This window comes from Capsicum annuum, chromosome 8 (assembly GCF_002878395.1).
Source record: "Capsicum annuum cultivar UCD-10X-F1 chromosome 8, UCD10Xv1.1, whole genome shotgun sequence".
Taxonomy (NCBI): Eukaryota; Viridiplantae; Streptophyta; class Magnoliopsida; order Solanales; family Solanaceae; genus Capsicum; species Capsicum annuum.
In genome coordinates this window covers 130,202,413-130,224,205 of record NC_061118.1, presented here as the reverse complement: position 1 = coordinate 130,224,205, position 21,793 = coordinate 130,202,413, and positions in this window count along the sequence as shown.

The following is a 21,793-nucleotide window of genomic DNA, read 5'->3' as shown; positions in this document are numbered from 1 at the left end:
ACTGCTTAAACTTCATTAAGGCCTAAATCATCACACAACTTCATTGCTTCTGGGTTTCTTAAATAGTGTTTGACCCGCTATTTGTTCATCTTGAATGTGAAATCACCATTTCTTTGTATCTTAGTTGCACTATGTGAAAATACCCTTACCGCAATGAATGGTCCAAACCACCAAGGCTTAAATTTGCCAGGAAACTAATGAAGTCTCAAATCATAAAGCAAGACCAAATCACTAAGTTAAAATTCTCTCTGCTTAATTTTTTTGTCATGATATAATTTCATCTTCTTCTTGTAAAAGGTTGAACTCTCATAGATGCGGAGGTGGAAATCATTCATCTCATTCATTCTCTTCAGTCTTAAGCGTGTTGCATCACTCCACTAAAAAATTTAGCCTTTTCAACACTAAAAGTGCCTTATGTTCAAGTTCGACAGACAAGTGGCATGCTTTTCCATAAACAAGTTGATATGGATATGCACCTATAGAAGTCTTGTATACTGTCTGGTAGGCCCATAATGCATCGTCAAGTTTTCTATCCTAATCAGTCCTATTGACATTTACAGTCTTTGCCAAAATGGACTTTATCTTTGGGTTGGATCCTTAACTTGCCCACTTGTTTGAGGATGGTAATGTGTTTCTACCTTAGGATTCAAACCATATTTATCAAGTAAGGCTTTGAAAAAATGATTGCAGAAGTATGAGCCTCTATAACTAATGATTGCTCGAGGTATACCAAACTTGTAGAAAATATTTTTTCAAGAAGGATGTGATGCTCTTAACTTCATTATTTGGAAGTGTAATTGCCTTTACCTATTTCAAAACATAGTCAATAGTTACCAAGATATACATCATCCCATGTAAGCTCACAAATGGGCCCATGAAGTCTATGCCCCAAACATCAAATAATTCAAGCTCAAGAATAGTCGTTATAGGAAAATCATGTTTGCACAAAATATTCCCTTGCCTTTGGCATTAGTCATAATTCCTAGCATAATCATGTGCATTTTTATAAATCGTAGGCCAATAGTAACCACATTGTAAGATTTTGTGTGCAGTACATGTACCTCCATGATGACCCACAACTGGAGACGAATAACATACCTTAAAAATACTCATTATAACCTCAAAAATACATCTTCTTCTCATACAATCAACACACACCGAAAATAAATATGACTCATCCTAAAGGAACTTTCTCACTTCATGCGTGAATAGATTATATTGCTAAAATTGGCATATCTTTTGGGATGACATCACTTGCCAAATAGTTGATAAATCTTGCAGACCAACGGATTAAGTCTTGTGATGCTGCTAAGATGTGCTCATGTGGAAAAGTATCATTAATTTCACAATAATCCTTTAGTTTTAGCATTTCTTCCTCCTCTAGGTATGACAAATGGTCAACAACTTGATTTTTGATGATCTTCCAATCCTTGACCTCAAAATTAAATTCCTACAACAAAAGTACCTTCAAATCAGCCGGGGCTTTGCGTCCTTTTTTGGCCATAAGATATTAAAGAGTTGTATGGTCAGTTTGCACAATGAATTTGGTGCTAATCAAGTAAGACCAAAATATTCCGAAGGCAAAAACCATTACAATAAACTCTAGTTTAGTCATGGTATAATTTTTCTACTAAGAATTAAGTGTTTTACTAGCATAATAGATGGGATGTAAGATCTTCTCTCGTATTTGACTTAGGAATGCTCCTAGTGACGCACTACATCACATATCACTTCAAATGGAATGGTCCAATTTAGAGACACAATAATAGGGGCTGGAATTATCTTTTCTTTTAGACACTAAGCCTTAAGGCACGCATCATCAAATACAAACTTCACCTCCATCTCAAATAATCTGCATTATGTAATTGCAATTTTTGAGAAATTCTTGACGAATCTACAATAAAAACCTACATGTCTCAAAAAGCTACTAATCACACATGTATCCAACCACCTGATGATTTGTTTCTTCATAACCTCTTGTATGGGTGGATTCAATAAACGTTGATGCTCAGTTATAGGTATACAGCCCGACTCAAGTTGGATTTTATGAGTGAAAATCTGAGGTGGAATTCCATTAATATCCGTAAAGGTCCATCCAATGACCCTCTTAAACCTCTGCAAAATAGATGCTAAGGCCACAACCTGTCACTCTAATAAAATACATATAATAATAACTAGCAGGTAGGGGTGTATATAGGTCGGGTTGGTTCGGTTTTTATTAAAAAAAAAACCAATCATGTCAGTTTATTAATGGACAAATATTACAACTTAAAGGTCCAAATCTAATTATATATCTACATCTACTTTCAAATTATTGAAAATTACTAAAACTAGTTGAAAAAGTATTTAAAAAGTAGATTATAATTAATATTTTATGTATAAAAAAGTTTGAATATTATATATATATATATATATATATATATTATGTCGGTTTGATTCGGGTTCGGTTTGAATTTTTTTTGGTCAACACCAAACCAAACCAAGAATGGTCGGATTTTTTTTTCTAACGCCAAACCAATCAAACTAAATCATAAGTTGGTTTTTTTTCTCGGTTTGGTTTGGTTCGTCGGTTCGGTTTGACTAGACGGTTTGGTATGTACACCCCTACCAACAAGGTATTTTTGTCCCCTCAAATGCATAATGCATATGAGAAGAAAGGTCTTTTAGTTTAAAAACTGAAGGCTCCTCGCTTGATGGCTTAGCCGGTGGAGTTGCTCTATTCTTTAGATCAAAATCCAGGTTTTTTTGTGCATTAGTGTATGAACCTTTAACAATAAGTGTGTTCACTATCTTGTCATTCCCGTCAATACCATCATTTTCAAAATTTATTATCACAGCTGCAAGTTCCTTAACACCGAGTCTCTCCTTGATAGGTGTTGCTAAATCATCTTCGTCTATAGTGTCTATCACAGAAACAACATGCACATCCTTTGGCTGCTTCATAGATTGACATATTTTAAAGGTTCCTTGTTCATTATTAATTCAAAACTTCATCTGCTGAATTTTTATAGAAACCAATTCTCTCCCCGTATCTGGGAAAGATTTTTCCAATATGATCGAAACCTCAAAGTCAACCTTATAGTCAAGAATTATAAAATCATCTAGAAATATGAAAAATGCTATATTTACCAACACATCACATAAAATACCCATGCTTCTTCACAGTATGATCCACCATTAAAGGTCTCATAAAGGTCAGGTTAGGTGACCTAACCCTAACTGCTTATAGATTACTAATGACATCAGGTTAGTTCTATCACCTAAATCACCTAAGGCCCATGCAAAATATGAAAGACGCAATATTACAAGAAATCATGAAAGCTCCAAGGTCTTCCTTCTTTTCAAGTAAAGAGTGAGAGGCAATGGCACTGCAATGGTGCATATTATCAGTAGTCTTGACACTCATTGTCCTCTTCTTTGTCATCGAATCTTTTATGAACTTCACATCACCCGAAATTTGCTCTAGAGTTTTCACAAACAGAATGTTCACAGATAACTCATTCAGTATAGAAAAAAACTTTTGTATTTTACCTCTTCTACTTTCTTCTTCAATCTCTAGGGAAAAAGCGAAGAGGTCGGGTAATGGGCTTTAATACTGATGTGACCTCCTTGCCCCTCTTTTTTGTCAGTATCAGCTTTCTTTTCAGCAACAAGAGGCTTTTAATATGCCTCATTATTCATTACTAATTTTTTTGTTTGATCCACATCATCAATGCTCACGGGATTATTCCTCATGTTATTAAACACAAGCATAGGCAGATCAATAGTAGCTTTACCATCCGACTAGTAATAGCTAGATAATAATTGTTATTTTGAGGATTTTGAATGGTGTTGCTTGGAAGTATGCTGATTGATGCTGGTTTAATGTGGCACACATCTACCCAATTTAATGCTCAAGATATTTAATAATAGCTATGTTTGACTCAGCTTTTTGGCTCAAACCTTAAATATCTATCTTAATTTCCTTGAGGCAGCTCTCTTGGCTCTCGAATCCTTTAACTAGTTTCGCTAATAAAGCTTCCCTCCTTGAGTTTCCAAAATCAGCATCACAATTTCTTGGAGGAACATAAAAACAACTCTTTTCCTTGTAGTCATCTTTCTTCCTCCAGTTACCACCATCTTTCCACTTCAAGTCACCATCACAATCTCTATTCCAATCTCTATGCTTATTGCAATTGTCTCCATAATAGTTTTGGACCTTGATTCTCTTGTGATACAAGAGAACACTAAGAAAAACGAAATTGAAACTAAGAATGCAAAAACCAGCAAACACACAAAGTGAAAAACAACACAAATAAAGGGGATGAAGAAGAAGAATGCTTGAAATTAAAGGATAGATAGAAAGACCCTTACTTCTACCAAGTGATTAACAAAAGATGGTGTATCAAACCATCAATCACACCTCACCAATAGAATCTCAAAACTTCCTCTTAGGTGGACCAAGGGAATTCACACTCCTCACAACCCACCTTTCTTGCCAATTTATCAACATAAGTGAAATCCATCAATTGTGCTAACCCTAATTCAGTTTCTCTCTCTTAAGGAAAAGGAGAATACTACAAGATAACACTAATATTACAATTTAATAATCCACTCAATTCATTATCTCAAAAACTAAGAAAAATAAGAGCTAAGGTGCCTATTTATACTATTACAAAATAAAGACTAAAATACCCTTAATGAAGGGTGCTCCTTTGGAGTGTAAAAAGAAAGTCTTAAAGGACCATAATAGCCCTAACAATGGTCTCCTCTTAAGTGTCCAATTATAGTGTGCAAGGTCCATCTTGTCTTTCAAGTAAGGCGCCTCTTGAGTGTAATGGTTCCCTTCTCATCCTTCAACTTGCCAAGGCTTTAAAAGGCTCCAAACACTTGCCAATTTCGAAGCTTGAACCTTTGACAATACCTTGTACTCTTTTATGCTCTTCATGCTTGTATCACCTTGCCTAAAGTTTCAATTGTCTTGGTTAGATCTTTGGCCCTTGGATTGGAAACTCACAAACTCTCTATCAAGATATTTAGCTTCTTCTTCAGAATTTGAATTTTCATATCAAGAAGCCTTACTTCGTGGACCCACTAAAATGACTTTTTTTGCTCCAGCTACCACAAATTTCTTAGTAAGCAAGCTAATCTCAGTCCATATATATGCCACCTCTTAAGTCACTATCTCATAGAGTGCTCCCTACTCATTAGAGGCCCCAATTGCATAAGTACCAACATATCTGTTTGCCTCTTATGTATGCCACCCTCGGGTGGTTTTAGTAATTTGGTCAGAGATTTTAGAATTATGATCCCATCATAGACTCATGGAGACTCTACAATGATAATGTCTGTTACAACCTTAGTATTAGCATTTAAGGACTTGTAGAATATTTTAAGAAAGTTTTTGCCTATAATACTATATTTGGTACATTCTGAAGGTTTTTCTTAAACCTCAACCATATCTCGTATAGTGTTTCTGGATGCAACTATTGGAAGTTATATATTTCATCTTTCAATTGCAGTATTCTAAAGAGCAAAAACAGTTATTCCAAGAATTGAGTCTTCAACTCTTCCAAGTAGTGAAGATACATGGGGCAACTCAACTAACCATAAATTAGCCTTCCCTGTCAGAGAGAGTGAAAATAATCTCAGTCGTATTGCCTCCCAACTCACCCTAGGCAGATTATATAAAGTGCAAATCCCCACAAAGTTCATAATATCCATGTTTTTATCATCTGTAAAAAGATCAACAAACACCTCCTTCAGATTCAGTAGCTGGATCATTGCACTTGTGATATCGAACTTAGTACCTTAAGGCAATTCTGGAGGAATGATTGTACCTATTTCAACTGGCTCAAGAAATCCCAAATCTTTTTTTGGATTATCATAAATATGTAGCTATTGTTGTATGGGCTATTGTCCCTTATTTTTCTGAATATGTCCCTCATACTAAATGCAACTAGACCCTCTACCTTTTCTTGTCTAGCCCTTTCTTCCCTCTCTTCTTGTCGGGCAGCTGCTTACTTGGTATTTTTATCAGCCATTAATCGAGCAGTGACCTGTTCTGCAGGTTCCTAAACATCATTATGGAGTGGACAATTTACAACTGCTAGGTCATTATGAACCCCTTCGAGCAGGGCTCTTTGATAAAAAAAACCCTTTTCTCTTCATCCTTCAATTTTGTCTCAAAGTTCTCTCAAGTTCAGGATCAAATAAAATTAGGGAATTTCCTTGACTCTGAGTATTGGGCATACACCGTCATGTGCCCTAAAAATAGGAGAAATGAAAATAAATTAATAAACAAAACCAACAACTTCAACAAACTTAATCATCACTTTGCAGTCGTATTTTCTGACAATGATACAAAAATTTGATGTCAGCCAAATTACACCTCCCAAAAATTATAAAGCGGTCACTGAATCAAATATAGAACCTAATATGCTTGAGGTTGATCTCATGAGGAATAGGCCAAAATTCTATCAAGAGTTTGTCTAATTAACTAGCAAATAAGTAAATAAGGAGGAGGGATTTTATGAAAGCAAATTGTAACAGAAAATTTTATTTGTTGATTGTATTGTGATTAATATGAGACAGGTACTAGGATTGTGATCTCCATGACTTCGTAACTCCACAGGTTGTTTGTATTAGCAAACTATCTCAATGTCTTGTATGAAAAACCTAACAAGATATGTATCATCTAATGTCTCTCGACCATGGTTAATGAATTTCACTCATCTTCTTTATGACTCAAAGTGTTGCATTACCAACCCGTGTTCTGTGATCTCAGATTAACTATCCCAATTAAGGCTTAAGTTAATTTGACAAAGATTGATAGCTTCAAATCTTTGGTGTCTTCTATTTTTACCAATCTACACCTTTATCTCGGATAAGTCTAGAATATAGGTCAGTTCCTAACATTTTCAACCATTAGGAAAGCAGTCAAAATGAAGGAAATAGGAATACATGCAACCATACCGGTTTAGAATGACTTCACACTTAATCCGTTTCGTTAATTTCTCATGGTTCACAATCCTAGTTGTGGTATTTATCTACTCATGATCGTAAGTACACAAGAAGAATTCATATATGAAACATACTTATGTACTTTTAAGAAGAAATAAAACTCCAAAATCTCAACTTTGATAAGAAAAACCCAGAAACAATGTTCGTAAAATTCCAACATTATGTCTTAGAATTATACACTATGATATCGTGAATGCAATAATTTTGTAACCTTAAACAATGAATCAAATCAGATTATTTATAGACACAATAAAACCTTTACTAAATAAAACCTGATTACAAAGTAGACAGTGCTTACATCCCTGACGACAGTAGTATAGACTGGTTATGCTTCGTTATCTGTCTTACTTTCTTGTCATGGTTTGTTCCTTTCATATCTGGCAACTACTCGTCATGAAATTATACAAGTCATAGGCCGACCTCTTTCCACTGTGCCTTTTTTCATGTTGAGGGCTTTTCTTTAACTGCTTAAGATGGCTACTTAAGATGACTCGTCATGAGACTCGATGACTTGTAGCCTCCTCTTGTACCCTGCTTGTCCTCCAACTTGTATATAGTTGAAAATACACTAGACTCCCAAAGGTTTCTAGTCCACGACTCATCATGTAGCAGTATGACTCGTTGCCTACCATTGTCACCACTAGTACCAACTTAAATATTCAGGACTTTGAATTCTTTTCTCAGGATAGTTCTTCTCTACGACTCGTAGTCTATCTTGATGAGTCGTACCCCATCCATGTAGTCACCCTTTATTTTCATCATTCAATTCAATAGACTTTCTGTACCAACGGCAACCTGGGCGACGAGTTGTATTGTAACCCAATGACTCATGACCTAGTATGTTTGTCGTACTTGTGCATATTTTTTTCTTTTCCATTCCAATCATATCCAGCCCTATTTTCTTGCAACATATACACCAAACATCATATCTAGATAAAAGTACCTTTAGATTCACAAATATCCCTTGTTTTAAGCATCTAAAGTGTCGTAAATCTATGGCACATCAAATACATCTTTAGTTTTTATGTTGAAGCAGACTAAAACACATCAAAATAAGGGGAAATGACACCTCATATCTATAAGGATAAAGAAATTCCACTAAAATGTCCATTTTCAAAGTAATGTCATAGGGTAGCCACACTCTTATTTTAATTCCACTAACTGGCCATTTTAAGACATTGTATAGAATATGTATCGAAACCAAATAGGATTTTTTTTTTCGCTATATTTTATTAGCTAAAATAATTTATTTTCTTAAAAAAAATTAACCAAATATGTACAAAAAATATATAATTGTTGTATAGAACATATGTAAAAATTGTATAAACAATATGTGTAGGAACTGTCATTGTTGGTATAGAATATGTATGTATACAACATATATGTATAGAACAATGAATGTGGTATCGAGGTTGTATCAATATAGTATAGGGACTACATCAATAAGGTATAAGATTATATTAATATGGTATATGAACTATATGTGTATAGATGTTTTTGTATAAACAGCATTAATGTGGTATACAGATTGTATAAAATGCATATAAAAACTATATAGAGTCGTATAAAATATGTGTCTGGATAATAGTTGCAGTTAAAGGTTATATTGGATGTGTATAGAAATTATATAATTGTTGTATAGAGTATGTCTACGTATAGGATGTGTATAAAAATTATATCACTGTGATATAATTTACGTATTACAGTATAATAGCCATCATTTTCATTATGTCTCTTTAATTTACCTACTTCAATGCTACGAGGATCTATCGAAAGCAACTTTTCTATTGTCTCAAGATAAGGTATGATCTGCCATCATCCTTTCTAGACTTTATTTCTGAAACTACACAAAATATGTCATTGTTATTATTGTCGTTGTACAACATAATAGTAATAAATACTTAATACTTGTTATAAATAAATTTTCAATTGTACTAGAGATTTCTTTGAATATAAAATTGAATTATTATTCTAGGATACTTTGGTTCCTAAAAGACTTGGGGGTAAGTGGTGCATTTGATTGTTATCTTAAATGTTGATGTGGGGGGACACGTGGGCATTGACTTCCTTAAGCTTCAACAAAATTGGCTATAACATCGAAATGTTATTTTAAGGGCTATCGAGTGACAATTGATTGGCCCGAAGGGTCATTTTAGTCTATTCCTCTAAACATAAATGGATGGAATAGAATATTTAAACCATTTATTGAGAGATTGCATTAGACGTCCATTTTTATTGAGCCGTCTCTATCGTGTTATTGAGTTTTAATTTCATGGGGAAATAATCCATGTTAATCGAAGAAGATACAAATCTCGTTTGTAACAACAACGGCGCATTCAAACCTAGTTAATATACAAGGAAATTATAGAAGAATTACATATTATTACTCTCTTCATCCATCTTTATTTATCTACTATCGACCTTACTCACATTCTAAAAATAATAAATAACAAGGGTAGTTCTTTTTTGAAAAAAGCAAACTTAAGTTCATAATTAAGCTAAATAGCAACACTTCAAAAAATTTAAGTGGGATGCAAAAATAGCAATAGTTTTGTAGTCCTTTATCTTGCCTTATATTTCTCTCTCTCTTCTCTAGCCTTTTTTTCCCTTCTTTTTTGTTTCATTTCTTTTTTCTATTTTTATTTTCTCTCTCTTCTATTTCTCCTTTTTTCCCTTTTCCTTTTTTTCTTTATTGGTTTTCCCCTTTTTATGGCTTTTTCCTTCTTATTTTTTTTACTTTTTCCTATTTCATTTTCTTCTTCTTTTTTTCTTGTTTTTTTTGTTTCTTTATTTTCTCTTTTATTTCACTCTTTTGACTTCTATTTTTCCCTTTTGTTTTTCTTTTATTTTTCATTTTTGTCTTTTTCTTTCCTATTGTGTTTTCTTCTTCTTTTTTTTCTTCCTATTTTTTTTTTTGAATTTCTTTGTTTTCGTTTTTTTGTTCTTCTATTTCTCTTTCTTATTTTTCTTTTCCTTCTTTTTTTTTTTTTGTTTTTTTTGTTTTTCTTTTTTTTTTCTATTATATATATATATATATATATATATATATATATATATATATATATATTATTTTAAAAAATATGGCTATGTCAAGAACAAGTCATGGATGATAATGAAAATATCATAATCATTTATTATATTTTTATTCACACCATCATCGATATTTTTGTATTCATTGATATACTTGTATTTGTATTTTGTAGTTCACTATTAGTTTGATCTTATACGATTCACACTTGTATTTAAAGAATTATTTTGAATTTTTATTTTATTGTTGACTGCTCGACTTGGCTATTGAAGAAGCTCTTTGCCTTTAGGCACTAGGAGTAGGCAAAAAAAGACGGGCTTTCCTCCAACTGGCACGATTGAAATAGACGGCTAGGAAGGTACGAAGTGACTTGACTCTAAAGGAGAGGAAGGAGGCCATTGGATGAGGTTACTTCCTTCCTCAACTTTTTGAATTTCATTCTCCCGAGAATTCGGGTTGCAACTAAAAACAAAACTTGGTAGCACTCTAATCAGCTGTGATTCCTCTTATTGAAAAGAAAGATGCATCTCTTTTTTCTTCATATTATATTTGTATTTTGTGGTTTTATTTTGTTTGTATTTGTATTTGCATTATATTATCATTGATACACTTGTATTTTTAAAGAATAATTTAGTATTTGTATTTTTACGTTGACCGCATATTGTACTTATAATTTGATTTATTTATATTTGAATTTGTGTTAACTGCATCAATTTTATTTTCAAATAAGGGGCAAAGAACTAGTATTTGTTCTTTCTATGAACACTTTTATATATATTCATTGATACAAATTGTATTTTATTGATACAAATTAAATAGTTCAAATATAAATGATAAATTACACAAGTACAAATCTTACATTTGTATCAAATGATACATGCTTATACAATTTGAACCACAAACATACAAATGATACATGTTTATATACAAATATAGATGATAAATTTGACATACAAATAATAACGATACATTTGTATTAAATAATGTATTGCATATGTATTTGTATATTTTAGATCCAAGCCAATACAATTAATACATATAATTATTTGTATACAAATACAAATGATAAATTATACATATTTACGGCTAAACTAGTCAAACACAAATAATAAATTTATTTAAAAGATATAGTTTGATACAAATAAATATAAAATATAAAAAACATATAAATATAAAATACAATAAGCAAAAAAATGAGAAAAAAATGAATAAAAAACTATAATGAAAAAAAAAATAAGATACAAAACAAAGTGAAAAGAAAAAAAGAAATAGTAAAAAACAAAAAAATGAAAAAAAAAAGTGAAATAGAAAAAATGAAGAAAGAGAAAAATAGAAAAAGATCTTTTCATCATTCAAACATATTTTGAGTTTTGAAACTCATTAAAAAATCTGTCTATTTTTAGAACAAGAATCTTCACTTAATCTTTAATTAATTAAGTGACGTGATTTAAGAAATATGGAATTCTTTTGTCTTTTGTAACTCGGGTTGTTACCTAAAAATAAGGTAATTAACTATATTTGTATATGTATTTGATGTTGTCTTGTGCATAAAATATATATACGTGCTGCTATTTAGGAAATTTTGCTGCGTGCCTTCTAATTAATGGGCCTAGTTTGCTATTTTCAAACTTTTCCCTTCTTTTTTATTGTAGAAAAATACATGTCATAGATTCAAATGTGGGTGGCTTTAGATTTTTGACCCCAATATGAAAAGTTTTTTGAAAACCAGCCTTCCTTCATTTTTAAGTATTGTACAAGTACAATTTTGCCTCTCTACACCTCAAATATATTTTTAAACTTTTCATCCTCATTTGTCTCTTAAATTCTATTTTTTTATTATTTTCACTTTTTTTTTATTTTTTTATTTAATTTTTTTTTCATGTTTTTATTCATTTGTCTCAACCTCATTTTTTTTCTCAAGCATTATCTATTTCTTCATTTTTTTCTTTTTATCTAATTCATTTTTCTTTAACCTTTATTTTTTATTTTTATTATTTCTCTTTTTTTCCTGATTTTTTCTAAAATACCCCCTCTACACCTCAAATATTTTTAAACTTTTCATACTCATTTGTCTCTCATGTTCTATTTTTTAAATTATTTTTACTTTTTTATTTTTTCTTTAATTTTATTTTCATATTTTAATTTATTTGTCTCAACCTTTATTTTTTCCTCTTTTTTCCTTTTTCTTAAGCGTTATCTATTTCTTCCCCTTTTAGTATAGTATAAGCACAATTTTGTCCTCTACACCTCAAATATTTTTTAACTTTTCATAATCATTTGTCTCTCAAATTCTATTTTTATTTTTATTATTTTCACTTTTTTATTTTTTTCTTTAATTTTATTTTCATGTTTTAATTAATTTGTCTCAACCTTTATTATTTTTTCTCTTTTTTCTTTTTTCTTAAACATTATCTATTTCATTTTTTTTTAAAATTAATTTGTCTCAACCTTTATTTTTCTTTTATTTTTGATTTTTATCATTTCTCTTTTTCCCCCATCATTTTTCTCAAACTTTATTTTTATTTTTTCCTCTTATTTTTATTTTTCTCAATTTTTTAAATTCTTCACTTTTTTCTTAATCTTTATTTTTTTCTTGATTTTCTTTTTCTCAATCTTTTTTTTAATTTCTCAATTTTGTTTGATTTCTTATTTCTTTTTTCTCAACTTCTATTTTATTTTTCTAATAAATAAAAAATTAGATAATACGCAAAGGTATCTTCTTTTTTTGACATCAAAGCAAATTTAAGGGCATGAAAACATAATGTGGTGGAGTCAACTCTTGCCTATGAGACATAATTTATTGTTTGAAAATTCTTGAGTTAAGTCTTGCCTCTAAGGCAATAGTTGTAGAACATCTCATAAATGAAAATATAACGTGGTAGAGTCAACTCTTGACCGTGGGACATAATTTATTGTTTGAAAGTCCTTGAGCCAAGTCTTGCCTCTAAGGCAGTAGTTGTAGAACATCTCATAAATGAAAACATAACGTGGTAGAATCAATTCTTGTCCGTGGGGCATAATTTGTTATTTGAAAGTCCTTGAGCTAAGTCTTGCCTCTAAGGCAATAGTTTTAGAATATCTCATAAATGAAAAGACAGCATGGTAGAATCAACTCTTGCCTGTGGGGCATAATTTGTTGTTTGAAAGACCTTGAGGTAAGTCTTGCCTCTAAGACAATAGTTGTAGAACATCTCATAAATGAAAATATAACGTGGTAGACTCAACTCTTGCCCATGAGACATAATTTGTTGTTTTGCCCGTGGGGCATAATTTGTAGTTTGAAAGTCCTTGAGCTACGTTTTGCCTCTAAGTCAATAGTTGTAGAACATCTCATAAATAAAAACATAACATGGTAGAGTCAACTCTTTCCCGTAGGGTATAATTTGTTGTTTGAAAGTCCTTGAGCTAACTCTTGCCTCTAAGGTAAGAGTTATAAACATCTCATAAATTAGAATAGAATGTGGTAGTATCAACTTTTGCCCATGAAACATAACTTGTTATTTGAAAGTCATAAGTCTTGCCTCTACAATGTAGTAGTGTCAACTCTAACCCATGAAATGTAGCTTGTTGTTTGAAAGTCATAAGTCTTGCCTTTATAGTGTGATAGTGTCAACTCTTGCTTATGAGATGTAACTTGAATGAAAGAAATTGAAGAAAAGAACAAAAATTATAAAATTGCAGAAAAAGAAGAAAATGAAGAAAAATATTAAAAAAAATAAAAATCAAAGAAAATGTAGAAGTTGAGAGAGAATAGGAAAAAATAAAGGTTGATAGAAGTAAAAAAGGATTAAAAATAAATAAACGTCGACAAAAAATTTAAAAAGAAAAAAAAGAACAAATAAACATAATTTTTTTTTTATAAAAGTAGACGTTGAGAGGTGTAAAGAAAAAAAATAAGGGCTGAGAAAAACTAAAAAGAACAAAAAAGAAGGGGAAAGGAAAAATAAAAAATCAAAATACTATAAAATAAAAAAGAAAAAAAAGAAGTTGAGAGGAAAAAGGTAAAAAAGTAAGGGTTGAGAAAAATTAAAAATAAAAAGAGAAAAGAAAAAATAAAAATCAAAGTCAAATTAAAAAGAGAAAAAATAAAATAAAAGTTACAAGATATAAATATGGAGTTGTTATCTATTATGAGGATCATTTATGTAATTTACTTCATTGATCATGGGAAAATTCGTTCAAAAAAATATTAGTTAATAGGTAAAAGTTTATTTTAAGAAGGCTTTTTTATTTGAGGCTAAAATTTGAAAGCCACCCAATTTGGGTCTATTTTTGAGATTCACCCTTTTTATAGGGACACATGGGCTAGATTTTAATATTTAATAAATTTAATATTTTGAAAATGTATTGGATACAAAATAACATTTAATAGGAAAGGTAATAATAGACATGAATCTATTATTTGTTTAACTAGATAAGTATTACTAAACATCTAACACATTCGATAAGTATAGATGGAAGGGTCCTAGATATCACAATCCGATTTCATGAGTCATGATGACACCTACTTAAGCTCGCTAGTAAGTAAGTCAAACTGTAGCCTACAACAACAAGTAATGTGCTAGTTGGTGGAAAGTAAGGTAACTACCAAAATTACGCAAGTAATTAAGTCATAAGAAATGATACGTAAGAACGATAACATAACCAACGAAAAATAAAGAGAAAGAGTAGAATATACCACAACATCATAAGGCCAGTACAACAGCATCTAGCAAAACTGGAATCAGAATACTTGTAACGACCCGAGACTGCTCCCTAGTCGTCACATGGTGCTTACGATCTCGAAGGACCACAAGCTAACCCATGACTGATATCTTTTGTGAGTACTGAATAATAATACTGTAATTAATGCAAAAAAAGGGTTGAAATGCCATAAGGTTCAAAACATATGAAATGCGGATAAAATATAACATCTGTAAAAATGAATACTGTTTAAAAATCTAGTCTGAAAAGCCTCTAACTGAATTTGTCTGAAAAGTAGAGTTGGTGGGACAAGGCCCTAACTAACTCCGATTACTGAGCTACTGCTAAACTTAAATATTGAAATAAAAAGCACATCCTCGATATATGATGACTCACCGCTAAATCTGCTATTGCTGGCTAAATCTGGCTAAGCGTGGTCAGGAACCTGAGCATCCGAACCTATGATATAAAATATCATAGCTCAAGAAATGGGTATGCGATCAATACGTGGGAATGTATTGGTATGCTAAATGAGGTAAGGTTGAATGCAAGGGTTCATATACATGAACAATAACTGACTAAATAATATAGAATAACTGATTATAAGAGTACATGTATACTATAATTGAGCTTTTCTGAAGTTAAATACTGAGTTCTGATAACTGTATAACTGATATCTGAAGTTACTAATAACTGATTTACTGATACTGATTGACTGTGTCGGACACTCCTGATTTTGTAAAACTGAACTGAGTTCTAGACTGAAGACTGAAACTAAAACTACGGGAGGTAATCATCTAACCGACATGCCCCAAATAAGATAAGAAAACTGAGCTGGGATCCAATCTGTAACCCCAATTAGAAGGGTGTTACCACCGTGTCAAGGGTACAACAACTGCTATGGAATCAGTCCTAACTAATGGGTGACCCCTGATATCAGTCCTAATCTAGCGGATGATCTGTAAGTATGTCAGTCCTATCTAACGGGTGGCATCTCATAACCTACGCTGGCTACGTAGTTCTGGAGCTTAGGGATTGCTTCTAAGAACCCAGTCCTAGCTAACGGGTATGCCCCCATTCCTAGGCTCGCTCGATGCTGAATTCTACTCCAAACTAAAAGACACTGAACTGAGTATGCTGAACTGGATTGGACTGATACTGAGATTACTGAGTTTTCCTAAGTTCTGTAACTGACTGAGTTCTACTGATCGTGACATGACTTATACTATTCTGTAACTGACACAGGCTCTAGGTAAACAACTAACTTGTTGGGTATTAAATACCCCTAGGACTCGATAGCATGAAAAGTAAAGCAAAGCATAATCTTGAATAACATAACAATGTTCACTTGGTCTTAATTCATTCATAGATACATTTCATCAAACACTTGTAATGCATTAACTTGTACATGAATGGGGGATACATACTAACATGCTATAATGACATTATTTCATTCTCATAGACAATTTATCAAACATATAAGAAGCATACTTGGTTCATTGAATCATAAACACTTAGGATTAACATGGTTACAACAATCAACTTGCAAATTGAAGGGTTTATCATGAATATCATGTAATTCAACACATACTAGAATCAATTCTTGGATCTTGTAATCTAAATCATGGATTAAAATCCAAACAACATCATGAACATGGATACAATCAAATTCAAACATAGAATTCATAAAATCCAAACTTGTATTTTGAAAAAGAATTCTTGGGCTCCATGGAAAGTAAGGATCCACGGATGAACATCTAACATACCTTAATTCGTGAGTTTCTTGGAGTTCTTGGAGAGATTTTTGGGATTGACCTTGATATCTTAAACTAAGGTTTTTGCCTCTTGAGAGAGAAATACCTTTTGGTTTTGGGGAAAAGTGAATAATGAAGGATTTTACACATTTTTAGGGCATAAATCACGCATCTGGATGGAATGAAATTATGGGAAAAGACTGTTTTAACCCTGGGCACGACTTTAATTTTTTGTGAAATTTTCCCAACCTGAACTCTGGCGCGATGCGCCACTATCGCGCTAGGCCACTGAAAAATGACGAATAGAAAATTGCCTGGTGGCGCAATGCGGTAATATCGCGTTGCCATTTTGATTGAGATCTGAAAGTTCACCGCGTTGCGGTGCTATCACGTTGGAACACTAGAAAAGGACAATTTTGAAATTGAGCCTTGGCGCAAAGCGCCAATATCGCGGACGCTCACTGGTTTTTGACAATTGCCATTTTGGTTGGCTTTGCGATGCGCTGATGGCTCAGGTGGTACACTATCTTACTAAAATAGCCATAACTCTTCGCCCGGGTGTCGGATTTGCGCGAATTTTATATCGATGGAAAGCTTATTAAATTTCCCATACAATGAAAAGTCAAAATCTTAAAAATTCCACATGTGTAAAAATGTATTCATCCTTAAAGCAAGTCTTTGATATTTTTGGAACAAATTTAAGCTAGGTAAAAAATTGGGGTTTTACAATACAATAAGTATCAAATATACAATAGTATTGAATAAAAAGACCACCCAAAATAGAAGGAGATAAAGTCAACTCCGTCTTTGAAAGCTCACCCTATCTCCAAACTTTGATTAGCACTAATACAACGTAAATAATGGCAACTAGTACTCGAATCTGCATCCAAGAAAATATAGAAGTATAGTATGAGTACCAAAGAAATGAAACTTAGTAGGCATCGTCGACCGACTGAGCTAAATCATAATATAAATACAATAAGATGTGAGATAATATACTAAGTCGGGGAAAGGGCAAACCTGAAACAGTGCTTCAAGTACTGAAAGTAAACAATCAAGTAATAATATCAAGAATAACAAGACTATCCATAGCCTAACTGGGGCCTATAATCCTAGAAGGCACCAACAAACATAAATAACTTAGTCGAACCCCCATAAGCCAGATAGATGAAATCAAGAAGAAAATACCAATCGTAGCACTCATAAAATATTTAAACCTCAAAATAATAACCACATATCTTTCTATATCATAAACATAAAACTCAAACCAATTTCATAACCATCTAAGCATCCCTCAATATCAGACTCAAATTGAAAATAATATCTTACATACCTGATATGAATCTGTGATAGTATCATGAAGAGTTGACTCAAATCGAAAGTAATACCATCATTGTAACGCCCCGAAAAATGGGTCCCGGAGCGTCACACGGTGCTTGAGGCTACGAGTAGCCCTAAGCTAACCCTTTGAGCCATTTTCATTCAGTTCAACACAAATCAACGGGGTTTCCATAACTAACCTCTAATATTAATAGAGTAATCATCATCCAAGAATAAAAGGATTTCAGAAAGATAACAAAATACGATTTATTAGTCAACTCCCAACATTTATACTAGTCTGACAAGCCTCTAAGAAAATCAATAAAACCAGCGAGTCATTGAGACATGCCCCAACTGACTCATACTCAGTTATCAAATGTAAACAAGTCTGTGAAACCAACATCATACATCACGTCCTCAGAACATGAGGACTCACCACGATAGAGGATATAGAACAGCATGCCCGAAGAATCACTGTCGAACCTGGAACTGAGCACCTGAACCTACATTCCAAGAAAATGCAGCCCACATCCGAAGATGTGGGTCAGTACCATGGAAAGAAATCGAGTATGCAGTTTATAAACATCATCATCATAAATATTTATAAGAATTATGCGGGATGTATGAAAGACTCACATAGCCTAAAGAAAATTATCATAATCATGAGAGGATGAAATCAGTACAATAACACATGTGAGTCATCATATAATTTGTCAATCACTTTCAGTTCATCAAGAATATCAATTCTTATAATGTAAATATCATTTAAATCTTTTGAAAGAATAAATTTTACAATTCCACTTTCAAATCACTTCACCATTCACCATATACACAAGGAAACACATACATACTGGGAGATCCTATAACCGACATAAACTATGTGAGCTACATGAAGTCCAACGTACAACCCACGTTGGGGAGAGTCGTCCTATTCTTGCCATCAAAGTAGGACTATCGATACCAAATCTACACAAACTAGTGATCACTATATAAATCAGCCTCAGGCTCACTCCTACGGGGGCACGTAGTTTTAGGGAAGTAAGGTCACTTTATATCTCCTACTCGGTGCTAAAGATTTCTCTCGGACTTAGCTCAGATCATTTCAAAGATAATTCACAACAAAATAATTTCAGTAATATATAAATATACATCGAGAGCCATCATGCTTCCCATCTATCAAAGTCAACCACGTTGTGGATTTCTTTCACACTCGAGTTCAAAACAACTCCATTAAGACCAAAAGGTCAAATCATTCAAAATATCTCAAATATTCAACATCAACGTGCTTATTAACACATAATTTCTCAAAAAAACATAATTTCCAATGGGGATTCACGACCCAAATATCAAAATCATGATAAATATTGTTCAAGATTCATGCTTTATATCTCCACACATGTAAATTCATCTTTCAAAATCATAAACATCAAGATTTCATAATAATCATCATAAGATATGGGTTCATGCTTCAAATTCGTAAAAATAAAATAAAAATCATGCCTTTGTAAAGAAAATTACTTTTGGGCACAAGAACGAAAGATAGTTCTTGTTGAAAAACCCCACATACCTTGAATGATGAACTTTAGATCGATACTTATTTTTGAGATGTTAATCGTGCCTTTGAATGATGATTCTTGGAGTTCTTGAACTAGGAACTTGAAATCTTGAATAAATTTGCAGAATTAATGGTGAACTTTGGAGGTTCTTGAAGTTGGATGTAAGAGCTTAAGGTTTTCTTTTTTGAGGGAATTTGATGAAATATAACATATAATGCTTCTAATAGGATTTAATATAGGGTTTCGATGGATTTTGGGTGAGGGGAAATGACCAAAACGCCCCTAAAAATCAAAAAAATTCTCAAATCTATCCTTTGGTGGACTATTTTTATAGTCTGAAGTAGATCGTCCATAACATTTTACTCCAATATCCAAATTGGATGAAACCAATTTCATTAGAAAGAGGACTCTCATATATTTCCATTACTATATAGTATCTCACCCAGATCATTATGTACGAGGAGTTATGATCATTTGATGTTGACCTAAAAATTTGCTTTTGATAGGCTGAAGTAGATCGACCATAACTTTTTGATCCGATAGACAAATTGGATGAAACCAATTTCATTGGAAAGAGGACTCGCAGAACTTTCCATTGATATATAGTAGATCACCCAGATCATTATGTACAAGGATTTATGATCATTTAAAATTGGAGCAAAAATACGTCAGGCCTCAGTACTTTTTCCTGCACGTTTTACTGTTCACTACTATTCACGGTTCGATCAGAATATTCATAACTCGTCGTTCGGGTGTCCGTTTTGGTGATCCACATATCGTTGGAAAACTTATTCGGTACTCTACGCAATGGTGGGTCATAATCTATGATATTCTACATGAAAAATTTATAATTCATTCTAGAAGTTAGAACCCAACATGTTTACGCATAAAATTTCAGCAAAAAATTTCTCGGGGTATTACATCATCACCCCTTGGAAACATTCATCCTTGAATGAAGCTAGACATGCCAAGATTAGATAGGGAATAGAGCATACAGCTTAAACCATTCGTTAGACTCATCACCACATCATTTCTCACTCCGAATGCAACATAGAATGCATAAATTCAAGAAACTACAGCTGAACACATAATAAATGACAGTTAAACTGCTGCAACTTTTATCAAAAGTGCATGATTTAGGAAGGAATGGTACCTTCGGCTTGATCGGAGATCGTGGAAAATTGGTGCGGGTACTTGGATCGCATATCTGCCTCAGCTTCCCAAGTTGCACCCTCAACAGATTGGTTTAGCCACAACACCTTGACCAAGGAAACTTCTTTGTTCCTTAGTCTTCGAACACTGAAATCAAGAATCTCAACAGGAATCTCATTAAAAGAAAGATTTTCTTGAATGTCAGCACTTATAGAGGAATCCACTACCACAGCATCGCTAATATGCTTTCTAAGCATGGACATGGAATATTGGATGAACAGAGGATAACTCGGAAGGCAACTTGACCTCATAAGCTACCTTACCAACACGGTTAAGAATTTTGTAAGGACCAACATAACGGGGACTAAGTTTCCCCTTCTTTTTGAATCTCTTCACCCCCCCTCATGGGTGAAATTTTTAGATACACTAGGTCAGCAACTTCAAAATCAAGGTCTCTCCTTCTAACATCCGTATATGACTTCTGACGACTCTGCACAGTTTTTAACCTTTCCCTAATCAACTTAAATTTTTCCATAGCCTCAAATACCGAATCAGGACCACTCACAGCTGCTTCACCCACCTCGAACCAACCTATGGGTGATCTACACTTCCTTTCATATAAGGCTTCAAACGGAGCTATGCTAATACTAGAGTAGAAACTGTTATTGTAAGCAAACTCTATCAACGGTAAGTGATCATCCCAACTTCCCTTATAGTCAAGTGCACAAGCTCTCAACATATCCTCTAAGGTCTGGATGGTCCGCTCAGCCTGACCATCGGTCTATGGATAAAAGCAGAACTCAAAAGCACTTGGGTACCAAGACCCTTCTAAAAGTTTTCCAAAATTGTGAAGTGAACTGAGTACCCCTATCCAAAATGATAGACAAGGGAATTCTATGCAGTCTGACTAGCTCTCGGATATACAATCTAGCATAATCCTCAGCATTATATGAAGTATGAACAGGCAAGAAATGAGAAGAAGTAGTCAACCTATCAACCACAACCCAAATGGAATCATGATGGCATTGGGAAGGAGGTAAACAATCACAAAGTCTATATTTATCTTTTCCCACTTCTAGGTGGGAATACTAAACTCTTGCATCATACCACTAGGTCTTTGGTGTTCAACCTTAACCTGTTGGCATGTTGTACACTTAGCTACAAACGCTGCTATATCTTTTTTCAAGCCACTCCACTATTAGATTTCCTGTAAGTCTCGGTACATTTTGGTGGCACCAGGATGAATAGAATATCGCGCCCTGTATGTTTCAGCCATAATCCTCTATCTCAAATCATCA